The sequence below is a fragment of the Hirundo rustica genome, chromosome W, assembly GCF_015227805.2.
Source record: "Hirundo rustica isolate bHirRus1 chromosome W, bHirRus1.pri.v3, whole genome shotgun sequence".
In the NCBI taxonomy this organism is placed as follows: domain Eukaryota; kingdom Metazoa; phylum Chordata; class Aves; order Passeriformes; family Hirundinidae; genus Hirundo; species Hirundo rustica.
Genome location: NC_053487.1, coordinates 7,028,670 through 7,056,019, shown reverse-complemented (window position 1 = coordinate 7,056,019; position 27,350 = coordinate 7,028,670). Strand labels below are relative to the sequence as shown.

Below are 27,350 nucleotides of genomic sequence, written 5' to 3'. Positions count from 1 at the left end.
CCGCCACTGCCCTCTAATGCCGACCCCCTGTCTCCCACGCCTCCTGACCCCCCCGCCACGGAGCCGTTCCCCGGAGCCCTTTCGGACCTCGCGGAGGCTATGGCACAGGGCAGGAGAGAGACATGGGCGGCTCTGGCGCAACAGGGGTGGCAAAGGGAAGACCCTGAGCTTGCGGCGGCTGCCCAAGAACAGATTGATACTTGCGCTTTTCCTGTTATTTTTCAACCTAATCCGCAAGGGGGCCAAAGAGCTGAGCTTGTAAATCTTGACTGGAAGCTGCTTTCTCAGCTTAGAGCTACTGTAGCCAGCTACGGAGTCACGAGTGAGCCTGCTAAACAAATGTTAGAGTTTTTGTTTAATGCCAACCTCCTTTTGCCATCGGACATTAGAGGGATCTCTAAACTTATTTATACGCCACATCAGCGGCTACTATTTGAGGCTCGCTGGCGAGAAGAGGCAGCCGTGAGTGCTGCCTTGCCGCGACCTCAGGGTGATCCCTTGACAGGACTTACAATGAATGAACTTATGGGGCAAGGACCATTTCATCGAATCGAGGCACAGGTAGCTTTAGGACAGGAGAAGTTAAGAGAGGCTATGGCAGTAGCAAGAAGAGCGATGGGCAAAATCAGAGCTCCAGGCGGTACCCCCATATATATGGGAATCAAACAAGGTAGAGATGAACCCCTAGGATCTTTTGTTGATAAAATAATTGAAGCATTAAGCAAGGCAGGTATTGCTGATCACATGCAGGATGCTTTAGTTAAGCAATGTATTTTACAAAATGGGAATGCTAATACCCGTTCCCTTATAGCTGCAGCCCCAGGTCATTGGAATGTGCAGGATTTGTTAGACAAAGCTGAATCCATGCCTTCAGGCACTCAAGTTTTTATGGTAGAAGCTCTTCAGAAAATAGGGGAGGGACTGCAGCAACAAGCGCAGGCTTTTAGGGAGCAAACCGCCTCAGCACATACTCAGGTTTTAGCTGCCCTCGCACCCCTCCAAGCGGCAACGGCACATCAGCGCTCTAATACAGGAGGAAGAATGAAATGTTTTCGCTGCGGAAAATTGGGGCATATCCGTCGTGAGTGCAACGCTACCGGTATCTGGTGCGAGAAATGCCGCTCTAACACCCATAACAGCGTCGCCTGTGCCCGGTCCGGATCGGGAAACTGCAAAACCAGCGCGAAGTTGGGCCGCGCCAAGACACAAGTAGCTCCAGCTGCTCTGCCGACAACCAGCTTGTGCCAGCAACCTCCGGCAGCCTCGGATTGGACCTGGCAGCAGCAGTAACTGTTACCTTGTTTAACAACAGCCCGCATGTCATTTCTACCGGAGTTTTTGGCCCCATTATTGTTAATGGACAGCCTACAGGAGGACTTATTTTAGGTCGCTCATCGGGATCGGTGCTAGGCCTGTTTATTGAACCAGGAGTTGTAGACGCTGACTCCGAAGGAGAAATTTTTGTTATTGCCAGTACTCCTCATCCACCAGTGAAAATTCTAAAGGGTCAGAGGATTGCTCAATTTGTACCTCTGCCACAATTGACTGCGAACATTTTGCCACGATCCAAGGAGCCACGCGGTACCGGATGCCTTGGCTCCTCAGGAGCCATTACTCTTCCCGTTATAGACTTATTTACAAGCCAAAGAGAGCCATAATATTTTTCATCAGAATGCAAAAGGGCTAGCACGAGAATTCAATATTTCAGTTAATGAAGCAAGGGCAATTATTAGAACATGTTCTGTGTGCAGCCATCATAATGGAGGGGTGGGATTAGGATTAGGGGTAAATCCGAAAGGATTGTCTCCAAATGAACTATGGCAAATGGATGTCACGCATGTTCCTGCTTTTGGGAGGCTTAAGTATGTGCATGTCACCATCGATACATTTAGTCACTATTTGTGGGCTACAGCACAAACAGGGGAACAAGCCAAACATGTTGAAAAGCACCTTAACAGCTGTATTGCAGTAATGGGTGTACCTCAGAACATTAAAACAGATAATGGGTCGGCATACTGTAGCCAGCGCATACAACAATACATGCAGTTTTGGAATATTAAGCACACACGGGGAATCCCGCATGTATCCACGGGACAGGCCGTAGTAGAGAGGGCTAACGGGACCTTGAAACGCTATTTGCTCAAATTCTCAGACATTACAGAGCCGAAAGAGAAGTTATTGAGATGCTTATTTGTGTTAAACCATTTGTGTCTTTTTGGAGATAGGACAGTCCCTCCTGTTATTACCCACTTCCAGACAGCGTCCCCTCCCTCACCGCCTATTTTTGTCCAGTATAGGGACCCAAAAACAGGAATATGGCAAGGCCCTGCACAAGTGCTTTACTGGGGCCGAGGATATGTTTGTGTTTCGTCCCCAACAGGTCCCGCCTGGATTCCTGCTAGATGGACGCGAGCTGCAATAAATGAACAGCCCCGAAGGGAGGAGGCTTCATCGCTTAAGAAAGACGCTCCAACCACTGCTGATACAGGCTGACAGCCTGCCGGGACTGACTGGGACTCAGTTCGTGATTAACTCTGGAGAGGACGTGCAGTTTGGACTTCTTCCAGCTTTAAATGCTTGTTTACTTTTAGGACCATGCATTTTCCAATGTATAGAACGCATGATGATGTCAATGGTAGAGAATGTAAAAATGTCAATGTTTGCCATAAAAGAAAACGGGGGAAGTGTTGAGAGCTTATCAGAGCAGTGGCTCGCAGAAAAGGGACATGACATGATTAAACTAGTAAGAATTTAGGCCTCAAGGATATGCTATCCTTGAAGGAAGGCTTATGTGAAGAACAGGATGTAAGCCGGATGTGAAATTAGTCAAATATGGGGAAACTAAAGATATGATGTACTGACTTTAACTGTTTTGCAATTATTGAGGTCGATGCTAAGTAATGCTTGCGTTAATTAGTTATGTCCAATGATGAGCTTGGCTTTTGCAATATGTATGAGCTAATTATGAAAAGTATAAAAATGTAAAGCAACCTTAATAAAGTGAGATCTGCTGACCATGACAGCATGAGGCATTTCTCCCGCGGCTCCGGTAACCCGACCCTGACAGGTGCCTGGCAAGAGCACACTATATTAACAGAGAACTCTTCTTTAAAAGCACCAGTCTGTCACATATTAGTTTCAAGTCCCCCCAGCAGATCAATCTTCTCTCTCTGGCCCCAGTGGGACTTCTAAATTCCTCCTTTAGGGCTCTGGTCACTGTTATGTCCACCTGGTACTAATTATCTACTCGTTCTTTGGGCCCCAAATGGGGAAACATGATATAGGAGATGGCCAAAGGAACAACAGAGCATGCGCAAGGAGACAAGTTGAAAAGTTCAACTCAGAGGATGACTATGTGTAGAAATATGCCTCTTGCTGCTGAGGACTCCAGGACGGTGTAGATGAATGTAGACGAGAGATCTCTGAAGTTGGGTTTTAGAAGATGAGGTTTATTGTAAGGGATGTGGAGGCCTTGCTCTGAGCTGCCAGGCTGCAGCTCGTGGCAAGGCCTAGGAAGGTGGGGGAAGGGAGAAGTAGGGAGAGGAAATTCCAAGAGAGGAAAGTCCTCAGGGAAGGGTGCAAGCAAAAAGACCGTCCAGCCCCCCTGGGACCCCTTATCAGGGGTCTTCAAGGTGGGCTGGAACAGGACTTGGGCCAATGGGGTTATAGATACCTGATACTTCAGGGGAGGGGTACAGGTGTGGGATGAACCATACATTGAGGGGTGAGACAGAACATTCCATTTGACCTCTGGGTCTGGCTGCAGGTAACTTTCAGATGGTCACATAACTGTTTTCCCAGAGATCCAGTATCTAATACATCTCAAACATCAAAACTTACTTTCAATTCTATCTCAGTTACAGGTTTCACATTCTCAGAATCTAAGCAATCATATTTATAGGGCTTTCTGGCTTCATCCTTCCCAACAACTATGTGCTTCATCCCCAAAGACCCCCGACGACCACTGGAGTGATCAATAAGGAGCAGTGCGCAGCCTCAAATAGGCGTGGAACTAATTTTAATACGAAGCGGGGACAGGCGGGGTTAGGAAATAAATATGTATTAGGCGTATCGTCTAACCCTAGTTTGTAGAGATAAAAAGGGAGAAACAAAGCTCCCAGGTGTGCATGTCTTTGAGGAGTTATCCCCATGCACCTCAGCGCTGAATAAATTCATACCTACTCTCATAACCACTCTGTGAGTTATAGAGTCTTCTCTCCGCACATCACTCTAGGAACGGGGAATTCCAATCCCTTCCCTCCAAGTTATTATAATTTAGAAGATTAAAAAAAAAAACTTTTCAGTCAGTGCTATGGGGAAAGGAATAACAGTCCTTTACTAGTAAATATAACAGGACAAACAAACAACAACAGCAATAATAATAATAATAATAATAATAATAAACAGAACCAAGAACCCCGAGGGGCTTTGTCTGACAAGTCCCGGGCAGTCTGATCCCTCGGGACCCCGAGAGCACCAAGCCGAAACGATGGAAAAACTCCAGGGCTGATGACTGGAAACGGTGGGTTGTCCCGGCAGGCGGGGGCGGGGTGTCCTGGCAGGCAAGGTGAGCAGTGCTGAAGAAGCCACGACGGCTGGACGGGGCTGACCCAGCTCCAGCAGGGCAGGCGAGGGGCTCCGAATTCCTGGGCGTTCTGGCAGATGACAGAATTCCCAGGACCGGACCCTCCATTAACAGTGGACTCCTCACGCAGCCAGCAGTCGCCCGACCGTCCTCTCCGAGACCGCAGGCAGAAGAGACCACCCTCAGCTCCCGGAGCCCCTGAGCCTTTTCCTCCCCCTCAAACTAAGTGATCTACTACCTTTTGTGTGAGTCAAGTACCCTTTAAGCATCAGTATTTAGTCTCTTAGAAACTTATGGGGGGAAAAATTCTATAGGAAAACTTAATCCGCAACAAGCACCTCAGGTGTTTTACCCTCTGACCTTACATGAGCCCCTCTGGGCAGAGAAAAGAAGGGAACACATGGCCCTGCAAAGCATGCAGGGCTGAGCAATCCTGGTATTGACCCTCCTGCCAGCTGTGTGCAGATCGGCTGAGTGGCCGTGGAAAACAGGTTCCCTCCTGTGTCCCTGGGAAACAGGGCACTCACCTGCTTGCTGCAGTGTAGGGAAGGCACCATCTCTCACTAGAGCTGGAGGAGAAACAATCAAAGTTAATAGTGCTGGAGTCTCTTTCCTGCAGGCATAATGTGCTGCCTGAAGAAATTAATACTGAAGCCATTGAAGGAGAGTGAAGTTCACTGCTGCCAGCAGCCCATCACTCACTTGTTACTGCCTCACCGAAGCTGGTGAGGATTGGGAAACCATCCCCAGGAAGTCAGCAAGAGCCATTTACAGATAAGGACCTCAGTGAAAGGAGCCTGGAGAACAAGTGCATCCTCCCAAAAGGAGCGCTAGAGGAATGAACACAGGCAGACCACACTCGAAGCATCACAGCTATGCACTCACTCACTTTTGTGTGTATTTTTGGCTTCTTTAGAAGCTCTCCACTGAACACTAATGAGCTGTTTACTTTGGATAATGATATGTTGCTAATGCACATCAGCTCTAGGAAATCTGCAAAGCTGTGTGACCTCGCTGACAATATAATGTGGAATTACATGCAGGTAAAGCGACCACACTGGTCTTCAAAACAGCAGAGATTGCAAAGAAATAATTTAAGCAAGAGTACAACCACAATTACAGCTATGGGTGTCTCCTCACTGTGAGGAAAAAGGCTGGTAAGAAGGTCTACCTGAGTAACAGGCGCCCTGTAATGGGACTTAAATCCATCTTTCCAGTTTAAAAAAAGAAATAATTAGCCCTAAAATTTTCAATAGCCAAATGTGATTTACAGTGACAAAATGAGACTGTTCTTCTCTAGAAAACGGCACACTTAGTGGTTTGAGGTATGAACATGATGGCATTAGATGAACATTTGCTTTGACAAACAAAAAAAACCACCATCAAGAGACAAAACTGCAGTAGCTCTCTGGAAACCCATGTTCCATCAACATCACCAAACCCATTAGCACCTTTCCCTCAGGAATCTGCCAGGAATCTCCACAATCCAAACCAACTGCTGAAGTGAATGCACTTAAAATGAAAGGATGTTGATGTATTTTTAGCAGGAAGCTTCTTGCAGTGATTTCAGTGCCAGCTGCATTTAAACTGGCTTAAAAGACAACACAGTACCTGATTTCTGTGCCGCAAAACCTGACATGTGCAATGCACATCATGGGTTTGATTTTTCTCCACACAAGGACAAAAAGTAACCAGGAGAATGACTTATTAAAGAAATGTGGGTACTGATCTAGTATCGATACCCAACTGTGACGGACAAAAACTCTCTAACATTTTAAACTTAGAAAGTGTCTGTTTATTACAGCCGGGCAGCACGGCGGGATATTTCCCTAACTCACACGGCGAAATTCACAGGTAATTACAAAGCCTTTTATTTACAAAAGTGTTGAATACCCAAAATACAAATGCATATTCATACCCCTGTCACCTCCCATTCCCCACTTTGTATGCTACTTGGCAAAAAGGCTATTAAGCATGCGTACTTTGTTTCCTAAAATGAGTCAGGGGTCTCTTCTGGGGAGGGGTCACCCAAAATGAGCAAGTAAGTTGAGTCTTCCTCATCCTGACCTTTCTACCTTTTCAATGCTTTCATGACAAATGAATCCTTGGTAGAACTTACAGTTTCCTGTGTTCAATGGGTCCTTGAAGCAGGAAATCTGCAGCTATCTTATGTCCTATTTACCACATTTTGTTTTTCATTACAAGCACAGCTACATAAACATAAACCTGACAAGCAATGAGTTACAAGATCCGGGGTAGCTTATCTAAGATCCGGCTTCCGTTAACTGCGAACAACGATTACCTATCTACTTCAGCTAGTTCAGCAACTTATTATCTTAACTTTCCTAAAAATCCTTACTTCCTCAAAATTAACGTCTCATTCCCCTCTTCTTCTTTGAAATGAGTAAATTCTTTTACTCAGTATACAGTCTTCTTCATCTATCCAAGCTGTACAGCTAGTGTCTCTCAAAACTAAGGCATACGCCTTTGACAGTGAGTTTAAAGCTGCCACTCGTCGTAGCATCCTCTAATTCCAAACAAGTATTACAATGGATAACACTAAACTTATGCTGACCAAAATAAGCAACACAACTATAAGGTGGATTAAGGTATTCAATATTCCGGTTGCTGTTGGTGACCACCCAAAAGGCACATCCCACCAATGATGAGACAAATGTTCCTCAAGCCTTTTAAAAACCCTTTGATGGTCTCTGTGTCATGGTGTATAGTAATTAATGTCTTTTTCCCTTCATCTCTAATTTCTTTTAAGACTTCTCTCAATTCATGATGTTTCAACAATTCAGCAACTAAAGTCAAATTCATTCCTATGGGCACAGGCAGTATCTTCTGCACAGTGGCTATGTCGGCCTTTATATATTGATGTGATATTACAGGTACCTGATAGGAAAAATCACATCCCTTAATTCTAACAAAATTACAAACACACAAATTGAATTGAGTCTCATTCACAATTTGGTTGTCTATCTTTACGATGGGGCACGCTGTCCTAAGACAGACACAACCTTGTCCTATATACACAAGTGAAGTTGTCTGTTTGCCTGGATGTGTTTCAAAGTGACAAATACTTTGGTCTGTGTCTAAACAAGTGTCTTTGTCACCCTCTAATGTCCCTTCACATATGTATCCTAATTGTCTCCTCACAGTACAGGGCTCTAGATTAATAGTTTGCCACTTTCCTTTAATTTCTCGTGCCCACATTCTGTGTTCAGAAGGGTACAATACAGTTCCCTCATGGTTTATCCTAAGGGGACTATTGGGTGTATTAAGTCCACTGAGGCATCGTGTATAGTTAAAACAAAGGCTGTCACTACACTAGTCACAGGGTTCTAGGTGAAATTGACCAACACCCACCAGGACTGAAGTTCCCTCTCCATATCAGAGGCATTATCCCAGACAATTTTGCGAATTTCAGCAGGGAATATTCCTTCTCCACCTTCCCTGATAACTGCGGCAGCCGCTGATTGCATCCACAGTTGTGCCTGAGTACACCCTAGGGCCAACGAGATGTTTTCACTAGCTGTGCCTAGTGCGTTAATTATTACTTCATGATCTCGCTCCTCTGTGTCTTCCCATTCTGGTAATATCTTGGTCAATTTCCAGTGATTGTTACCTAGTGCTCGTAGAGAGGATTGCAAAGGTTGTTGTAGTTTGACTAAATCGCTCCCTATTGTGGTTAATTTATTCAGTAACACTTCTGAATCTACTGTGTTCAGCACTCCCAGTCCTGTTCCTAGCAATCCAGTGAGATCTCTCTTGTTCCTAAAATTGGGAGGCATACTTTTTTGAAGCCAAGTAGTCCAGTCCATAAAGGAGTTCCTGAGAAATGGGGCACATTCTGGCCGAACGTGTGAAGCATTTACCTGTACTCCCATTTCTACTCGTTTTAAAGACCACTTTGGGTTAACTATCAGCTTCTGAACTCCTGTCTTCTTAATAGCATATGGCCCAATTTTGGTAACTACAGGAGTTATTTGTTCCTCCACTTCTGGAATAGCTGGCATCTTGGTGATCACAGCCTTTCTTGGCACTGGTGGAGTAATCTTGGTCTCGTTCTTATGGTACTCAGTACATACCTGGGTGATGTTCAAGTCAATGTCGTACCCCCTTATCGCACACCCCTCTATTTTGAGTCTAAACTCCAGACATTTACTCAAGCATTTATCACAGCATTCAGGACTGACCCTGATGAGTTTCATGGGTGGATGGTAAGCTTCGTGGAACCCATCCTGTACAAATGCATACTTACATCCCCAAACATTTCTTCCCTCCCACAAGCCTGCATTTGTGACTTTTAGTATCTTGTTTAAAGCCTTACGAGAGTAAGGATCATAAGCTCTTCCTTGGCACTGGTATATCCTAGTCACATTATACCTTCGTGGTATTGTGTTGACTCCTGTTATGGTTAAGGTAATTACTACAATAGTTACAACTTTCCACATAATGTCCAAAATAACTCCTAGACCATTTATTCGTTGTTCCGAGTGAGCTTCAGCTTCAGTTCGTTATCGCCTGGTGTGGCCTTCCAAATTCCCTCTGGGGCTTTCTTCACTCGGGAGTGATGGATCCAGGCCTTTTGTTCTTTGATCTTGATTGCAGTGAAGGTAGTGAGAAGCACCTGGAATGGCCCTTCCCACTGTGGTTCTAAGGTTTTTTCTGCAAAAGACTTAACAGACACATAATCCCCAGGTTGTACATCATGTACTGGCCCATCTAGTTCTCTGTTTTGAGTTCCAGCCACATATTTCTCAATTTCTCTAAGTTGTTTATTTAGGGCTACAATATATCCATGTAGGCTTTCTTCCCCTACTTGAATGGATGCTGTTCCCCCTTGAACTGCATATGGCCTTCCATACAATATTTCAAAAGGGCTTCGTTTCTCTTTTGCTCTTGGTTTTGTCCGAATTCGCAACAAGGCCAACAGGAGAGCCTGAGGCCAGGGCAAATTTGCTTCTTACCCCAATCTCACAATTTGTTGTTTAATCAAATGGTTCATCTTTTCCACCTGGCCACTAGATTGAGGGTGGTATGGGGTGTGCAATTCCCAGTCTGTTCCCAGGTGGTGACTTATTTGCTGCACAATTTTCGAAATAAAGTGTGGTCCCCTATCTGAGGATATGGTGGCTGCAACTCCAAATTGTGGTATTATTTCTTGCAACAGCGCTTTGGTCACCTCTCGGGCCTTAGCTGTCCTGGCAGGAAAGGCTTCTGGCCATCCTGAAAAGGTATCCGTTAACACCAATAGGTAACGATACCCTCCCTTCCTGGGCACTTCTGTAAAATCAATTTGCCATTGTTGCCCAGGTCCACAACCTTTCCCAATTTGTCCCACTTTAGGCTTTGGGGTAGTTTTAGGGTTAGCTCGGAGGCAAAGACTACACTGACGAGTTACTTGTATCACTGTGCCCTGCAATTTCCTGGCCATGATTCTTTCTTTCAAATGGTTATACAGGGCATCTATTCCCCAGTGTGTTTTCTCATGTTCCCTCTGTACTAATGACCACAACAAGTAAGAGGGTACTACAAGTTTCCCTTCTTCTGTTACAGCCCATCCTTCCTGGTTCTAGCTTGCCTTTTCTACCTTGCTAAGTTTCTTATCTTTCTTGTTGTACACTGGCTTACCTTCAATAGAAACTTTCCCATCTGGAATCAATGCTGCCTCAACAGTCTTATCAGGTACCTCACCTTTTGCTGCTTCTTTTGCCTCTCTGTCCACCAGCATATTCCCTTCTTCCAATTCAGAGCTCACTTTTTGGTGTGCCTTGATGTGCATTATGGCTACTTTCTCAGGTAGTTGTATGGCATCTAATAGCCTCAGTATCTCTTGTGCGTGTTTAATACTCTTGCCTTGTGAATTCAGCAGTCCTCTTTCCTTCCAGATGGCTCCGTGAGCATGAACTACTCCGAATGCATACCTTGAGTCCGTGTAGATGTTGATCTCTTTTCCTTTTGCCAGCTCTAGGGCTCAGATTAAGCCAATTATTTCAGCCTTCTGTGCAGGTGTATTAGTTGGTAATGGTCCAGACTCTATTACCTCTTTGCTTGTGGTAACTGCATACCCAGCATGCCTTCTTCCACTGACGACATAGCTGCTTCCATCAGTAAACCAGGTCTCAGCATCCTCAAGCGGGGTGTCCTTCAGCTCTGGGCGGCTCGAGTAGGTGGCTTCAATGGTCTCCAGGCAATCGTGGATCACTGGTTCTCCCATACTCCCGCTGAGGAAGGAAGCTGGGTTCACAATGTTAGTTACCACAATTTCAACATCATCTTGTTCTACCAGTATGGCTTGGTACTTCAGAAATCTCTGTGGGGAGAGCCAATGTCCCCCTTTTGCCTCAAGGACTGCAGACATTGTGTGAGATACTAGCACAGTCATCTTCTGGCCTAGGGTGAATTTGCGTGCTTCTTGGATGTTTATTGCTACTGCTGCAACTGCTCTGAGGCACCCTGGCCATCCTTTAGCTGCTGTGTCCAGTTGTTTGGAAAGATAGGCCACTGCCCTCCAGTACGGGCCTAAGTTCTGCGCTAATATTCCCAAGGCAATCCCCTGCTTCTCATGAGAAAACAGGAAAAATGGTTTACTCACGTTTGGAAGTCCCAGGGCTGGAGCTGACATAAGGGCTTTCTTTAGTTGGTCGAAGGTTGCATCTTGTTGGAGTCCAGGGCATTCCTTTGGTTCCCCCGGAGGGTCAGGGACCTGGGCAGGGGGGTCTGGGACCCCAGCCCAGAGCTCAGAGAGACACTGGCTTTGATCTCAGTCCATGGGAAAAACTTCCTACACTGAGAGAGGGTTTACAGGCCAGAAGAGTGTGAAAAATAGTAGTTTAGCTTATCAGAGAGTGAAAAACCAGTAATTTTAGATTCCTAACATTGAAGTGAATGGGGGCAAGATGGAGAATTTGGGGCGTTGTTTCCTTCTTCTTCATTCTCCTTCCCTCACTCCATTTCTGCAGTGACATTGGCACAAAGTAGCTACTGAGGATTGGGTCAGAGTAGAGATGACCTTTTTAGTAACAGTGATAGACATTGGTAAGAAGTAGTAAATAAGAAATATGTAGCAATTAGTATAAAAGATAAGGACAGCCCAGCTCAGGGGGAGATGTGAGAAGTCCATGCAGCTGCGAACATCTTGTTGGACTCTAAGAGAATTGCAAGATAAGAAACAATAAACTAAATATGCAACCTTGAAAAATCTAAACCTGAGAACTCTGTCTATTCCTTCGGTTTGGCTCAGAGCTGTGCAGGGGAGCAAAAGACTCTGAAACCACCTGAAAAACGGGGAAAGCCCCCGACAGCCTCTTTTGTCCGCTGAAGATCTCTGCTCCCTTCTGTGACCAAGGCATACAGAGGTTTAACAAGCAACTCATAGTTATAAATCCACAGTCTGCACCACCCTGTCATGCCTAAAAAGGTTCTTAGTTCTTTCACTGTCTGAGGTTTTGGGGTCTGGCATATTGCTTCCTTGCGATCCTGCCCCAGAGTCCTTTGTCCAGCACTCACTTCATAACCCAGGTAAATGACTCTTTGCCTCACCATTTGGGCTTTCTTCTGGGATACTCGATACCCTTGCAGGCCTAGAAAGTTCAGGAGGCTTACCGTCCAGTCCACGCATGTCTCCTGGGTCCAGGTGCCTATTAAGAGATCATCCACATACTGGAGTAACTGTCCCTCTCCTGGTGGAGGTTCTCAGGACTCTAAATCCTTGGCAAGCTGTTCCCCAAATATAGTGGGGGAGTTCTTGTACCCCTGCGGTAACACACACCATGTGAGCTGAGTTTTTCTTCCAGTTTTAGGGCTTTCCCACTCGAATGCAAACATTTTCTGGCTGGCTTCATGGAGAGGGAGGCAAAAGAAAGCATCCTTTAGATCTAGAACAGTAAACCAAGTTAGTTCAGGTGTTAAACAGGTTAACAAGGTGTAGGGATTGGCAACCACTGGATACAAGTCTTCAGTTACCTTGTTAACAGCCCTTAAATCTTGTACTAATCTGTATGACCCATCAGGTTTCTTTACTGGCAGAATAGGAGTATTAAAATCAGATTGACACTCTCTCAGTAGTCCTAGCTGCAGAAAGTTCTCAATAATTGGGCTAACCCCTTCTATATCTTCTTTCTTTAGGGGGTATTGTTTAACCCTTACTGGCTGTCCTCCTTCTTTAAGCCTGATTTGCACTGGGAGTGCATTCTTTGCTCTTCCTGGTATATTGGAGGCCCACACTCCTGGAAATACTTGATCCATTATTTTCCTAAATGTTTCCTTTTCACTTGCCACTTCAATTTCTTTGGTTATTAGCATTAAGCATAACAGTTCTACATATTGTTGATCCTTTACCTCCAAACTAATTTCCCCATTTTTGAATATTATTCTTGCTTCCAGCTGCTCCAGCAGATCTCTGCCCAAAAGTGCAGATGGAGCATTAGGCATGTATAAAAATCGGTGGATGCCCCACTGTTTTCCCAATTTATACTTCAATGGTTTGCAAAAATAAGCTCTTTCAGATTGGCCAGTTGCCCCCTTTACCATAACATAGTCATTGGTTACAGGTATTAGGGCCTTATTCAACACTGAAAATGTTGCCCCTGTGTCTATCAAAAATTTCACTTCTTTTTCTTTGTTCCCCAGTTTAACTATAACCAGAGGGTCCCCTAGGGTAGGGCCCTCCGGTCCCCTTCAGTCCTCCTTTACATGAGCAACTACTTTGTCCTTTTTCTGATCACCTTTTCTATGTTCATTACCCTTTCTTAATTCTGGGCACTGGTTTTTCCAGTGACCAAATTTCTTACAAAATGCACATTGATCTTTTCCTAGTCAGGGTGGTCCTTGTTTTGGTGGACCTTGTCCATGTCTTCCTTTTTCTCCTTCTTTTACTACTGCTACTACTTTCTTCATCCCTTGTTTATACCCTTCTTCCCGGTTACTAAAAACTCTCCAGGCCTCATCTAATAAAGTTTCTAAATTCCAGCTGTTTGGACCCCGGATCTTCTGGAGTTTCCACCTGATATCTCCTGTGGATTGCCCTAAAAATAAATTTATTAATTGCTGCGTTCCTTCATCAGATCCAGGATCCAGGGTGGTGTGTCGGCGCATTGCGTCTCGCAGATGATCTAGAAATTCAGAAGGTGTTTGAGAGGGGCCCTGTTTGATAGCATATAAGGCTGACCAGTTTATGGTTTTGGGGATTGCTCTTTCTAACCCTTTTACTATCAGTTCTTGGTATCTCTTTAACCGTCCTAACCCCTCATCATCATTAGGATCCCAACCTGGGTCTTGAAGGGGAAATACAGCTTTAACATCCTCCTGTGCTGTCCTACAATCATCCTCAGCCAGATCCCCAGCTACTTTCAAAACTAATTGTTTCTCAGTTTCTGTTAAGGCATCAAGTAGCAGTTGCAGATCTGCCCAATCAGGTGAATGCTGCTTAATCATAAACTTCATTGTCTTAGCAACCCCTATTGGATCACTTTGATAGCCCTTAGCAATCCTTTCCCAAATTTCTAAATCAATTGAGGAAAAGGGAACTTTAATCAGTTTTGTTTCCCCATCAGAGGTTATTGCTTGTCTTAGAGGTGCTTGTATGACCTCTCTGGTTTGTTTTCGGGTCCTTGATGCTATAGGTCCTTGTGAGGGAATCTTAGGACCTGGTGGGAGGGGTTCAGGTTCATCCCACTCACTGTCACTGCTAGGCAGTAGTGGATAAAATTTGGGTGGTTCCCAGGGTTTAGGAGTGGGTGGAGAAACCCCTACCTCAATTGCTGTCCTCCCAAAGGAAGATGAAGCTAAAGATGAAGTGGGGGAGGTTGGAGTCAATGATAGTTCTGAATTTGTGTCCCCCACCACCCTCCTCCTTTCCTGCCTCCTAGGGGGTGGCTTAAGTATGTCTTCTGTCTCTTGTTCCAAAGCCTCTGCTTGGTATACTTTGTCAGGATGGGTGCACCTCTGATTCATCGAGCAGGTACTACAACACCGTTTGGGCTTCCCTTTAGTAGCTTTATTATCCTTTTCAAGGGCTAATACTAAAGGATCAGATGGTGACCTCATTCCACAATCCCTTTGCCACTCGGGATGATTCCTGAGAGTGAAAAACATATCAGCATAAGCTACTTCTTGCCACTTTTGTTCACGCCGAAGGAAAAGCATCAATTGTAATAATGTCTCATAGTCCAGTGTACCGTTTACTGGCCACTTCACACCTTCATCAAGTTTATATAATGGCCACCATTGTGTACAAAGCTTAGCAAGCTCCCTCTTAGTTTCGGTACCACCACAGCCCACCAGTTCTTTCCAGTGTGTTAAGATACACCCTAAAGGGCTTCCTCTGGGAATCTCTTTGCTCTCATTTGCCCCCATGTTTAGAATCCCTTTTGGTCCAAGATGTTACAAAACACAAAGTAGACTACTTCAATTTGCGTATCTCAGCACCAAAAATTTCTCGGCTATTTCTGCTAGCTCTGGGCATAAGTTCTGGGCTCTCTGCTTTCTGGACACAATCAAAGCCTTTTCTTAGAGAGACCCAACTCCAAACACCAACCGTTTTAGGTTCGCAAAGAAAATAGCCAGGGGTCCCTCACGACCCCAAACACACTCCACCAGATGTTTCAACAAGGTCTCGCCGAAAAATCCTACGGATTTCGGCCGGGACACCACACACAAATCCCTCCGTGAGAAGGAGGTGGGGGGGTAACCCTGATCCCACGCTGCCTCTCCACTCCTCTGTGGTTAGGGACTACACCACCAGGACTTTAAAATATTACCACACACTCTAGCAACTGCAAGCCTCACAAACAAGCAAAAAACTTTTTCCCCCTTTAACTAAAACACTCACTCGCCAAAAGAACTTCTTAGGGTTTTACAGGGAGTTTAGAGATGCGGCCCGAGGCTGCAGAGCCTGGATTCCCCCGCGGTTACCTGGGAAACAAATCACCCCCTCCCAATTGCTGGGGCTGGCTCAGGTTTCAAACCTCCTTATGCCACTTGCTCCTTTTAGCTCAAAAAAATAAACAATTCAAACTTAGACAAATGCTTTTTTTCACCTAACAAAACGTCAGCAAAATCTTGCTGCCAAAAGCACACGCTGTTCAAGCTCACACACAGTCTAATTCCCCTCCAGCACACAATCTGGATACAATACAAACACTTTAAATCCTTCCAATCTCTCAAACAGAGGGATCCTTCCGCTGATCAGGCGGGGAATTCAAAAGGCTTTTACAACTTCAAGCTTGCAAAACTCCTAAAAACATTTACACAGGTTACTAACACACTCCAAAATCACACAAATCAAAACGCTTACACAAACGCCCACAGACCACGATACATACGGTGCACCAGTAATTCTTCCACACCTGAAGACACAAACACACAAAACCACGAGACCACAAAACACAGATCTGTTCACACCACACACACCCAGTGCACTCGGGGCCGCAATCGGGATTTTCCGGGACCCACAACGGGACCCTTCGCGTCCCAGAACGGGCTCGCCACACGGATTATGGATTGTCAAGGTACCTTTAAACCACAGACTGTAACTGGAGCCACCGCTGCTCCTAATACACAACAACAACACCGGTTATTTTACTGCCGCCGCCGCTGCCCCCTCACGGGACACGGACTACCAAGGCACCTTTAAACTGCAAGATGACACAACAAAGACAGGTTGCTGCTGTCCCCACTACAGGACACGGACTACCAAACCACTGATACCAGGCTCCGCAGAGCTGTCACAACTGTTACAAACAAACCCAAGAGGCGTATGTTGTGCACGAGACGTCTCTCAGTGTCTTACCAACTGCCTACACCAAGGTACCTCTTTTCAAATATAAACATACCTTTTATCCGTAGTTCCAGCAGGTTCTGGTCTTTCCCCGGGTGGTCAGCAGGACCGCAGGAGCCCTCTGCCCAGAAAATTCCGGGTGGGCGCCCAGAGGGGTCCTGGACCCCGCTGGCCCCACGGCCAGAGAGAGCAGTCTCCTGCCTGGCTCGCCAAAATGACTTATTAAAGAAATATGGGTATTGATCTAGTATCGATACCCAACTGTGACGGACAAAAACTCTCTAACAGTTTAAAGTTAGAAAGTGTATGTTTATTATGGCTGGGCAGCACGGCGGGATATTTCCCTAATTCACACTGTGAAATTCACAGGTAACTACAAAGCCTTTTATTTACAAAAGTGTTGAATATCCAAAATACAAATGCATATTCATACCCCTGTCACCTCCCATTCCTCGCTTCGTATGCTAATTGGCAAGAAGGCTATTAAGCATGCGTACTTTGTTTCTTAAAATGAGTCGGGGGTCTATTTTGGGGAGGGGTCACCTAAAATGAGGAAGTAAGATGAGTCTTCCTCGTCCTGACCTTTCTACCTTTTCAATGCATTCGTGACAAATGATTCCTTGGTAGAACTTACAGTTTCCTGTGTTCAACGGATCCTTTAAGCAGGAAATCTGCAGCTATCTTATGTCTTATTTACCACATTCTGTTTTTCATGACAAGGACAACTACATAAACATAAACCTGACAAGAAATAAGTTACAAGATCCAGGGTAGCTTATCTAGGATCCGCTTCTGTTAACTGCGAACAAAGATTACCTATCTACTTCAGCTAGTTCAGCAACTTATTATCTTAACTTTCCAAAAAAATCCTTAGTTTCTCAAAATTAACGTCTCAAGAACTACATTTCCAAAGATTAGTCCCTGCAGCAAAACCTGCTTCCTCTTGAGCAGCTCTTCCTACCTGGGTCAACATCCAGCAAAATTCTAAATATTAAATACAATTATTTGTCATGGCAGGAAGTCTTAAAATAGCAAGCATTTTCCAAGGTTCTTATGAAGCAAATAAAAGAATAAGAAACCAAACTAATGGAAGAATTTTAAATTTTATAAATGCCAGATTTGTCTGAGGAATCTTTATGACACTGGGGATGTCTCACCAGTTCCTTGAGAGACACAGAGGAGCCAGCATGAAGGTGTGTGGAAGCTGTTTGGTTTTGGTTTGAATGCATCCGACTCCTCCCCCCTTCTGAAATTTCTGCTCCTGAGCCAGCTACTGAAAGTCAAGCAAGGTTATTCTCTTTCAGTGGCTTATTTTTTTTGCCTCCTCTCTCTGTGCTTCTACCACAAAGCCCCAGTGGTGGAAACAGTCTCAGCGTGTGTGTGTGGTCTGGGTCTTTGGGATGTAGGGTGTCTGCCTCAAGTGCTCCATGCCAGAAGAAAAGAATCTCCTGAGCAAGGCCTGGGCTGGCTGGCAACTGCTCTCAAGTTTATCAAACAAGGATGCTCCCATCAGATATGCAGAAATGGGAAGGCTCCACTGATGCAGGTAAAACAATCACCCCTAGAAAAGGAACCTGAGGTAACAATTTTTACACCCAGTTACTGAAAAGGATTCTTGCCAAGCACTCCTCTCTGTGTCAGTAAGGTTTTAGTTACTGTACCATAGCTGTAAACATTCAGTTACATTTACAAACATTTTAACTTGTTGCTTCCAGGAGAAGAGGGATCAACTTAAACTCCATCTGCCTGTTGGTGATGAGAAAGGTTGCTTAAAACAGGATAGGAAGAGCTCACACAGTTTGACTCCTGAAGCTCTCTATTTTAAGTAAATGAGTTACGACTCCAGCATATACAAGAATACAACAGCATAAAGTGACCATTTCTGAAATGACGACTGCTAAGGGAGGCACAAGCTGTTCTCAAGCTCATGGAGTGCTGGAGGTCCCTCCCTCCAGTCACTCCACTGGCAAATCATTGCACAACAGCAGGGCTGGACTCACAAACAGCACTGATACTGGAGCCACAGCACACATCTATAAATGGAAATATCTCAGTCTCACCAAACTTTGGAGACTTGTTTTGTTTCTATGGGTTGGTGATCATTTACATTCAAGTTTTCTGAAAAAAGGTGAGAAGTAAGAATTTAGGATTAAGTTCTTACACTGATCTCAGGAGGACCTTGGGCAGTTGCTCAGCTGAGCATTGAGGTCACCTGCCTCGCTGGCAACACAGAAGATCCTGCAAGTCAATCTAGCTGAGGCAGAGGCTCATTTTTCCTGGTATTTGTACCTCTCTTCCAGAGGGAAGTATCTATCCCTCTGCTAAATGCAGCAACCACTGAAGGGTTCATTCCAAAAATACAGCCCCCTGAGCACTGGCACAGTTACTGATGTTCCCTCAGCAACTGTGTCACTCTGGAGAAGGTGGAAGGAAGAAAAACCCCCATCACTTGTCAAGGAAGACACAGTGGCCCAAGATCTGATTTAACTGCCAACAAATCCTGCAGGATAATTTTCAACCAGACCAAGCAAGTGCCAAACCCAAGTGTGGTTTTTGGAAGGTGCCATTTGTAGCAGAATCCCAGAGAGCAGAGGCAATATTAAAAGAATGAGCTCCTAGACAAGTACAGGGTTGATTATGTGCATTTGTTGAGGGTTAAGTCTCCTGTAGAATTTTTTCCCCCTCCCAAGTTGCTAAGAGACTAAGTGCTGAGTGCTAAACCTGGACAAAAGAACTGATAACTTAGTTTTGGGGGAGGGAAAAAAGCTCCCGGAGAGAGCTGAGGGTGGGGGGAATCTCGCGGTTTTTTTTTTTTCTTCTTCCGGGGGGGAGCACCGATCGGGCCACAGCTGGCTGCTGGAGTCCACGGTTAACGAAGGAGTCTGGTCCTGGGAATTCTACCATCTGTTGGAGTATCCAGGAATTCGGAGTTTTCTTCGCTGTCCTGCTGGATTTTGGGTGAGCCCGAGTCCCGCCGCTGCGACTTCTCTGGCACTGCCACCTCTGCCTGCTGAGGACACCCCCTGCCTGCGGAGGACAGTCCACCGTGCCCGGCTTCCAGCCATCAGCGCCGGAGTTTCCACCGTTTGCCCTCGGGGTTCTTGGTTCTGTTCTACTATCGTTATAATTGCTGTTGTTTTTTGTCTGTCCTGTTATATTTACTAGTAAAGGACTGTTATTCTTCTTCCCCATAGCTCTGACTGAAAAGTTTTATTTTTAATCTTCCAAATTATAATAACACGGAGGGAAGGATTCAAATACCCCTTTCCTAGAGAGGCCTGCCTCTCCATAGCAGACACCTGTCTTTTCAAAACCAAGACAGAATTTGGCGCCCATATCGTGGGGCATTGAGAGGAAAAGGAATAACAGTTCTTAAGTGCCTACATTGCTGTGTACTGGATATCATGTGGTCTGGCTTAACCTGGTTTGGGTGGCATGTGGTGGTGGCCGTATTTCTCCCATTTGCAGGCCCTTTTCTAAACATGGGCCCTGTAACTAAGGTTACTGTGGCTGTCATCCATTTTGCTATATGGGTTAACGAAGTGAGGAAATCGTGGATTTTTAATTTCCTCTGGAAGGCAGGCACATGGATTCAGGGCTATCATACACTAACTGTGTGTTTCTGGAGTTTAACAACGGTACCTACTGTGAAGAAATGACACCAGGGGAAATTTTTTCACAACCCTTCACCCAGCTCTTTGGGCCTACCCCACCAGTCTTTGAAGGGTTCAAATCTCTGAATGTTAATGACATCATACAGTGGCTGGTGTTGCTGGTATGCCTGTTCTGTTTAGCATTTAGAGATAAGGGGAGTAAAGTGGCAAGATGGACAGCGGCAGATTCCCACTGAGGTCATCAATAAGATCACTGCAATGTCCCCACCAACCAGCAAAAAGGAGACACAAGCTTTCCTAGGCACTATAGGATTCTGGAGGATGCACATTCCTGAGTACAGCCAGATCGCGAGCCCTCTCTACCTGGTCACCCGCAAGAAAAACGATTTCCACTGGGGCCCTGAACAGCAACAAGCCTTTGCCCAGATCAAGCAGGAGATCGCTCATGCAGTAGCCCTTGGCCCAGTGAGGACGAGACCAGAGGTGAAGAACGTGCTCTACTCAGCAGCCGGGAACAATGGCCTGTCCTGGAGCCTTTGGCAGAAGGTGCCTGGGGAGACTCGAGGCCGACCACTGGGATTCTGGAGCCGAAGCTACAGAGGGTCCGAAGCCAACTACACTCCCACAGAGAAGGAAATCTTAGCCGCCTATGAAGGAGTTCAAGCTGCCTCAGAGGTGATTGGCACAGAAGCACAACTCCTCCTGGCACCCCGACTACCGGTGCTGGGGTGGATGTTTAAAGGAAAGGTTCCCTCCACCCATCATGCCACCGACGCCACGTGGAGCAAATGGATTGCCCTCATCACTCAGCGCGCCCGCATTGGAAACCCAAATCGCCCTGGGATTTTGGAGATAATTAAAAACTGGCCGGAGGGTGAGAACTTTGGTCTCACAGATGAAGAGGAGCAGGAACAAGTGACACGTGCCGAAGAGGGTCCACCATACAACCAACTGCCAGCAGAAGAAACACGCTATGCTCTTTTCACTGACGGTTCCTGCCGCGTCGTAGGGATGAACCGGAAGTGGAAAGCAGCTGTATGGAGCCCCACACGACAGGTTGCACAAGCCACTGAAGGAGAAGGTGGGTCAAGCCAACTTGCTGAACTCAAAGCTGTTCAACTGGCCCTGGACATTGCTGAAAGAAAGAAGTGGCCAAAGCTCTACCTCTACACTGATTCGTGGATGGTGGCCAATGCTCTGTGGGGTTGGCTGGACAGGTGGAAAAAGGCCAATTGGCAGCGTAGGGGAAAGCCAATCTGGGCTGCAGATGAGTGGAAGGACATTGCCACTCGGGTAGAGAAGCTACCTGTCAAAGTCCGCCATGTAGATGCCCATGTCCCCAAGAGTCGGGCTAATGAAGAGCACCAAAACAACGAGCAGGTAGATCAAGCTGCAAAGATAGAGGTGTCAAAGATAGACTTAGATTGGCAACACAAGGGAGAGTTGTTCCTAGCTCGATGGGCCCATGATGCCTCAGGTCACCAGGGTAGAGATGCCACCTATAAGTGGGCACAAGACCGAGGGGTGGATCTAACCATGGACAGTATTTCTCAGGTTATCCATGACTGTGAGACGTGTGCTGCCATCAAGCAGGCCAAGCGGGTGAAGCCCCTGTGGTATGGCGGACGATGGTCCAAGTATAAGTGTGGGGAAGCCTGGCAGATTGACTACATCACCCTTCCCCAAACCCGCCAAGGCAAGCGCTATGTGCTGACCATGGTGGAAGCCACCACTGGATGGCTGGAGACCTACCCTGTGCCCCATGCTACTGCCCGGAACACCATCCTGGGCCTTGAAAAGCAAATCCTGTGGAGACATGGTACCCCTGAGAGGATTGAGTCTGACAACGGGACTCATTTCAAGAACAGCCTTATAAACACCTGGGCTAGAGAACATAGCATTGAGTGGGTGTACCATATTCCTTATCATGCGCCAGCAGCCGGGAAGGTTGAACGATGCAATGGCCTGCTTAAAACCACTTTGAAGGCACTAGGTGGGGGGACTTTTAAGAACTGGGAGAATAATTTAGCAAAGGCCACCTGGTTAGTGAACACTCGAGGTTCCACCAACAGAGCAGGCCCCGCCCAATCTGAGCCCCTGGGAACAAGAGATGGAGATAAAGGTCCGGTAGTACACATGAGAGGAATGCTAGGAAAAACTGTTTGGATAAATTCTGCCTCCAGCAAAGACAGTCCCACTCCTGGGGTTGTTTTTGCTCAGGGACCTGGCTGCACATGGTGGGTGATGCAAAAGGATGGAGAGACCCGCTGCATACCTCAAGGGGACCTTGTTTTTCGGTGAACACTGTGACTGTGTCTGTATTTATATTCACATGTATATATATGTATATTATTTAAAGGTTTAAATTCAATATAATATGTTGGTGTGGGAAAAAATTCGGGGTGGATAATGTTGAGGGTTAAGTCTCCTGTAGAATTTTTTCCCCCTCCCAAGTTGCTAGGAGACTAAGTGCTGAGTACTTAACCTGGACAAAAGAACTGATAACTTAGTTTTGGGGGAGGGAAAAAAGCTCCCGGAGAGAGCTGAGGGTGGGGGGATCTCGTGGTTTTTTTTTTCTTCTTCCGGCGGGGAGCACCGATCGGGCTACGGCTGGCTGCTGGAGTCCACGGTTAACGAAGGAGTCTGGTCCTGGGAATTCTACCATCTGTTGGAGTATCCAGGAATTCGGAGTTTTCTTCACTGTCCTGCTGGATTTTGGGTGAGCCCGAGTCCCGCCGCTGCGGCTTCTCTGGCACTGCCACCTCTGCCTGCCGAGGACACCCCCTGCCTGCGGAGGACAGTCCACCGTGCCCGGCTTCCAGCCATCAGCGCCGGAGCTTCCACCGTTTGCCCTCGGGGTTCTTGGTTCTGTTCTACTATTGTTATAATTGCTGTTGTTTTTTGTCTGTCCTGTTATATTTACTAGTAAAGGACTGTTATTCTTTTTCCCCATAGCTCTGACTGAAAAGTTTTATTTTTTAATCTTCCAAATTATAATAACACGGAGGGAAGGATTCAAATTCCTCATTTCCTAGAGAGGCCTGCCTCTCCATAGCAGACACCTGTCTTTTCAAAACCAAGACAGCATTGTATAACATCCTGATTCCCTGCATCCAGATACATATTCTGGAGCATAATTGGTTCCAAAACTTTTCATTTCAGTGGAAAAAAACCCTATATATGTCACCAGACTCCAGGGAGCAAAACTGCAGCTTCTTGGTGACATGGAGATAAAATACTGAGATGCTTTCCCACAATTGCAATGCAACTTCTGTTTTGCAAAAGCAGGGAAAGGAACAGATACAGATAAAGAACTATTTCACTCTCCTCCAACAGCATTAATTGACCCAAAGAGGTTGTGGACTCCCCATCCCTGGAACTGTTCAAGGCTGGGTTGGATGGGGCTTGGAGCCACCTGGTCTGGTGGAAGGTGTCCCTGCCCATGGCAGGGGGTGAAAAGAGATGGTTTTTAAGGTCCCTTCCAACCCATTCCATGACTCTATGATTAACTGCCCTATTAAAGCAAACCACAAAGACTCCCCACTTCTTCCCAAGAGTTAAGACCTTCAGTACTTCCCACCAGCCAGCAGAAGCTTCTGTCTTCCAAACTATTTTACTACAACTTCCTCTAGGTATAAACTAGGGACACATGTAACTTGTATTCAAAAATGTTTTGATTTATTCTTTTTTATTCCTTGAGTTGTCACAGACCTGCAAGACAGCATTGCACAAGGAGAACAAGGTAAGTCTGCTGCAGATTTTAAAACTTACTTGCTAACTAGACTGGGTGGAAGTAAATTAAAATAGATATTCTGATTTTAAAAGAAAGCATTTAATCTCAGAAGGAAATAAGAATATGATTATCTAAAAAAGGGCAGCAAAACACATTTATTTTTCCATTTATTGGCACTTTTTTGAAAAATAGCATAAATATTCAACAGAAAACAGACAAGCTGACCCACACTCAGCTATTAAACCCCCCTATACTGATGTGTCTTCTAACAAAGACTGGAAGAAACACCAGGAGGTTCATTCTTAAGAAATAAGCAAGATTTTTTAAAAAAAGTCTTGCCCTCACCACAGAAGAGTGAATGCACAGCGACTCTTTCGCACAAACCTGAAACTGCAAAGCCAAACTTTGCCTCAGCTGAGAGAGCAAACAAAGCCTGGCACTCCTGTGTGCATCTGCTCGGGGACGAAGGGCAGCTGGACTTGGGGAGGGACTGCAACCAGCAGGATGATTATTACAATAATTCAAGAGGAATGACACCAGAAGTAAACCATGTCATATCTTAACTAGAACAGAGTCAGATTACTAAATACATTCTATTTTCTCTCTACAATAAGGACACACAGAAATGGGTCACCGGGCCTCAGGTCACCAGGTCTTTGCACTCCAAGTCATCCCTTTCTCATTTTGATGGCTGCTGTCAGTCAAAGCTTCATCCATGTGAATCTTTCACAGCAGAGTTCAGGGCATGTTTTTCTCCTACTTGAGGAAGTTTCCATACTTTTATGACACACTACAAAGATTTAGCATTTAAAAATAAAACATTTTGCTTCATTCTTAACCTCTCTGGTGAGAACGTTTAAAACCACATAGCACAGATGCACAGGCATACAAAGAGGGACTCAGCAGGGGGAGTTCAGCTGCACAACCCCAATGAGGGTGTCACTGCAAAATCCCAGACAGCTGCCCATAGGGGGGTCTGCAAGTTCTTCCTCCTCGTTGGGGAATTTCAGAGTTGAGATCAGGATGCCTCAACACACTGACTTTTCAAGCATCTCAGATTACCAGATTCCAGGCTTCCAATTGTTAGGAAAATTAATCCACGAACACCAGAGGTTTATGTCCAAAAAGGAGACAGAGGAGACCTTTTACTTTATTCGAATAAAGGGAGAGGCCATGGGGCATTTCCCCTGGGGTCTCTCAGTTTTTTGGAGGATGCAGCCTCCTTTTTATCCTAATTTCCCGGCCGCATTTCCCTCTCTCTTTCCCCATTGGCTGAGGTACTTGAGAGGTACAGACTTCCTGAAATGCCTAAGATTCCCCTTTTAATGTATAACCCCCCTAATTTTTAATTTTTATGGGATTTATAAGTTTTCCCCATTGTTGCTTTCATCTTTCAATATTCAATTTCATTTACAAACAAACCTACAGTTTGTTTGTAAAGGCAAGTATCTTCTTTTCCATTCATCAATCAATAGAATCCTTCCCATTGTTTCTCTTATCTCTCAGTGCTAGTTTTATCTACTAGCAGACTCAGGGCTTGTTTGTAATGACAAATCTTGTCATTCCTCTCAATCCTTCCTCTTTTATTTTTAATAATTGTCTTTACAAACTTTAGTTATCATTGACTTAATTTTTTGTTCTTGGGTCTTTTTTGGTTTTGCAATTATTTGCAGTGACATCAATTTCTGTCCTTTTGTTGCCATCTCTGGATCAGTAGGCATGGCTACTACCTGCATCCCTTTGATCACATGTTGAATAAGTTGTACTAAGCAAGGGATCATGCATGGTAAAAAGATAAGAGTTGCTACCACACATAAGAGGAAGAAAAGCATTTGTTTAACCCATAGTCCACCAGGTAACCACAAAAACATGTCCTATTCCCATCCTTTCCATGTTTGGACCAGTACATGAGCTAACTTTCTTATTTCTTTTGTTAATTGTTTCACCACTTTTCCATTGTCATCTATTTGCAAACAGCAGTTTGAGTCATTTAATTTGCCACACACTCCTCCTTCTTCTGCTAATAAATAATCTAATACCATCCGATGTTGGAATATTGCATTTCTCATCTGAGTAGATTGATCAGCAAGAAGGTCAAGAGCTGTAGCTGTCTGGTTCATTATTACTTCAAAGACAGCTTGTAACCTAATTATCTGATTTTAATTATAAGTGGGTTCTCTGGCACCTGATATTAATTCATTAGGATTCCATGTGGCTGGTCCATAGTGTTGTATGATTCGTTCAGGTGGCCATTCATCCTTTCCCCACTTTTGGGTGCTCCCTCCTACCAGTGATGTATCAATTGACCGCTTTTCTCTAATTAGATCATCATAAACTTTGATTCCTAATTGATTTTCCTGAACTTGTGGTAGTAGAAAGAAAAATGGTCTAATATACCCCACATAACATATCCCTTACTAGTCTGGGGGTAACCTGTGGTAAGCATATTGGCCACAAATCCAGTAATGCCCTCTTAAAGCCCAGGTCCCATTGGCAAACAGACCTTTCCAATTTTTGTCATCAATTGGTGGGTCAAAGTAAAGCTTGCTTCTTGGGCCTAGTGGTCCCCCAACAATAGTTGCCCGGCCATAAGTACCACAATATTTGCACTTCCAAGCTCTCACATGAGGTTTCCACTTGCAGTTACATCCCAGATCTGTTTTATTGGATCCGGACCAGAGCCTATTAAAAAGGGTCTGAGATCCATTCCGGTGCTGCCACTTCCACTGATAATCATGAACAACAGGTGTCCTACTTGTGGAATTATCTCAGGGGCAGCTTAAAAATAAAGGGTCAAAAAACCTATCCTTCCCCACTGCTTTACAGCCTTCAAAATCCTTTTGGTGATTATGGAAGGAACACCTTACCCAGCTACCATTAGTGAGCTTAACATGTGTTTGATTCTATCTGCCTTAATATCTGGAACAATCATAAGGAGGGCAGTTGGGGGTCCAACAATCTAAACCCAAAGATAAAGTCCAGTCGCAGACACTTTTTCTCACATATATGCCTCCTGCTCTATTTAGACAATAAATGCCTCTTTCAGAGGAATGAAGCCACCATGGACTTCCTTCCTCATCCCAAAATCCTGTTCCATTATGGACCTCACTCAGGCTGCTAACCCACCATTTAGGTTCAACTGGGCTGGCCACCCATGGCCAGTCTTCAGATCCCCCTGACCCTCTGCAGACCCAACAATTGCTAAGGTTAAAGGTTTTTGCTACTTCTTCTCCTAAGGTTAAAAAATTATTTTCCCACTTTTGGTTTTAACCTAACTGGCAATATAAAGGTAAGATTATTAAGAGAAACATTCTAATGGTGTAATCTAATCTCCTAACCTAATTTTCACTTTCACATTGTCCTCCACACCACCTGTGGCGAGCAAAGGCACAGAAACAGCTTAACATAAAGAAAACAGTGACAGCGAGGATTGGCCCTCAGTGACTGAAGATCCGAGAGGAGGGATGCCCACACAAACTATTTCAGCAAGCAGTCTGTGGGTAGGCACACGAGGCTTCCCCTGATGTCGATGCACTGGCTACTGCTCTAGTCCACTCCTGCAGAGTGTCAGTTGCGGCTTCCCATCCTTTTCTTCCAGCTGAGATGTCCAAATCTCTGGGGCCTCAGAGA

The 27,350-nt window shown here is 45.3% G+C and overlaps 1 protein-coding gene across 1 annotated transcript in view; it reads right to left on the bottom strand.

Annotated features, from left to right (window-relative positions):
* Positions 1–8,944: 8,944 nt before the first annotated feature.
* LOC120764849 (P2R1A-PPP2R2A-interacting phosphatase regulator 1-like) overlaps positions 8,945–27,350 on the bottom strand; it is a 113,507-nt gene continuing 95,101 nt past the window's right edge. Inside the window, exon 11 of the mRNA XM_058423892.1 lies at positions 8,945–9,269. The gene's annotated coding sequence lies outside the window, so the exon portion shown is untranslated. The remainder of the gene's footprint in view (positions 9,270–27,350) is intronic.